Raw genomic sequence first — 2,430 nt, 5'->3', positions numbered from 1 at the left:
CAAAAAAAAAAACAGAGGTGTAGGATGTTAAGTAACTGGCCCAAAGGCACTCAGTTAGTAAGTGGCATGGTCAGGCTTTGAACTCAAGCTCCAAAGTCTGTGCTCTAAACCAAGATGCCACCTCCAAGGCAGAGAAATACACGCAGAGGCTGAGCTGGAGTTCCAAAGGGCATATATATTTGTACTTCTTTGGTTCTCTCCACAGTACCTTATACATCGCCTTGCACACAGAAGGCGGCCAACGAATAGATGTGTTAAATGATTTTTCTGCAGAACAACCACCACCAACTTGGAATCCACACTGATGGGCAGCTAGGATTTAGTTTGGATATAGGGGAAGGTGGGACATACTAGATGAGCGAGAACCAAAAGGGAAAAAATGTGGTATGTATAAGTTAGTAATTCCTTTAACACTTCAAACACCAATTTCAAAACCAGTTGTAGGTTAGCTCAAAAATATATAGAGTGCCCACTGTATTCAATTTATGAGTAATGACTGAGGATAAGACTATTCAACATGTAAATTTGTTTTATTGACTCTCATATTAACCTTACTATGTTGATTATGCCCTGCTATTAAAGTTTCATAGGTAAGTAAAATTCCAACAGTAAAAACAAAACCAAAACAAACAGAAACCACTACTACTTCAGTTGGTTCATTGGTTCAATTTTGCCTCCTCTTCCCTTGTGTTTTACTGAAAGCATTTTTTTTTTCATTTACTCCAGAATCTACTTGGGCTGACAAGCCCCAAAGTATCTGCCTTGCAACAAACACCACAGTTGTTGGGAGATTTAGATGCAAATCCTAAAGATCTCAGAATAGCCCCAGATGCTGGCAATGCCAATAATGAGATACTCTGGAAACTGTAAAATCCCACTGTAGTGATGTTATCCCACTCTGGAGTAAAATGCACCAATTGCAAATCACTAACATGAGAAGGGAGCCTCATGGTATACAGGCTACCTCTGTAGCAGTATTGGCTGTGAAGAGGCACGAGGGAGCCTTCTGAGGTACTGGATCTGAGTGGTGGTTAAATGGTTTTACACAAATGTGGCTAGATGGATACCTCAGATTGCATGTTTTATTATATATTAGCTATACCTCAATTTATATATTTATATGTAAGCTATACTTCAAGGGCTTCCCTGGTGGCTCGGATGGTTAAAAAAAAAAAAAAACTGCCTGCAGTGCAGGAGACCTGGGTTCTACCTCTGGGTTGGGAAGATCCCCTGGAGAAGGAAATGGCAACCCACTCCAGTATCTTGCCTGGAAAATCCCATGGACAGAGAAGCCTGGCAGACTACATGGAGTTGCAAAGAGTTGGACATGACTGAGTGACTAACACATTCACATTCATACCTCAATTTAAAAAGTAGGATGCCAGGTATCTCATATTAAACTGCCATCTCTTTTCAGTGGTACTTTTCATGCAAACCTTGTATCCTTGAGCCCTGAGCTCTCTCCTTCCATTTCCTTGAACATGGCAGTGGACACTTCAGTATTACAGCACCACAGACACTTGTCTTCATTTGGTCAAGCTCAATAGAGCCTATCCTAACTGTAGCTTCAAAAATGAGCAAAAGACCTGACCTCACCAAAACGAATGAGTGACATTTGTGAAACTCCAATGATGTATATGGAGGGTAATCAATCACTTATGCCCCAAACAGAATTTGAGCCATTATCCTGATAAAAATGGATATGAGAGATCAGTCCATGATATACTTGGAATGTGCATCAACCATTAGTGTTTCCTGGCTCCATGCACTGGTGAAGTAAGCAGTTTTCTCCTAGTTCTCCCACTTGGATGCTGTCATAATCAGCTTGGGATGCCACAACAAAATATCATAGATCAAGTGACTTAAACAACAAACATTTATTTCTCACAGTTTTGGAAGCTGGGGAGTCCAAGACCAAGGTGTTGGCCAGTTTGGTTGCTGGTGAGAACTTTCTACCTGGCTTGCTGACTGGTCACTTTTCTCACTGGTTCTCATATGGCAGATAGAAAGAATTTCTCTCCAGTCTCTTCTTATAAGGGTACTAATCTCATCTTGGTGGCTCAGATGGTAAAGTGTCTGCCTGCAATGCGGGAGACCCAGATTCGATCCCTGGGTCGAGAAGATCCTCTGGAGAAGGAAATGGCAACCCACTCCAGTATTCTTGCCTGGAAAATCCCATGGATGGAGCCTGGTAAGCTACAGTCCATGAGGTTGCAAAGAGTTGGACATGACTGAGTGACTTCACTTCTTTAGTTCACTTCAATCTCATCTTGAGGTTCCACTCTCATGACCTGAGTATGTTCCTAAGGCCACATCTCCTAATATCACATGGGGGGCATCATTATATGAATTTCAGTTCAGTTCAGTTCAGTTCAGTCGCTCAGTCGTGTCCAACTCTTTGTGACCCCATGAATCGCAGCATGCCAGGCC

The sequence above is a fragment of the Bison bison genome, unplaced genomic scaffold (genome assembly GCF_000754665.1).
Source record: "Bison bison bison isolate TAMUID 2011002044 unplaced genomic scaffold, Bison_UMD1.0 scf7180017853311, whole genome shotgun sequence".
NCBI classification, from domain to species: domain Eukaryota; kingdom Metazoa; phylum Chordata; class Mammalia; order Artiodactyla; family Bovidae; genus Bison; species Bison bison.
The sequence above is the reverse complement of the archived record's forward strand: the minus strand, read 5'-3'. Positions refer to the sequence as shown.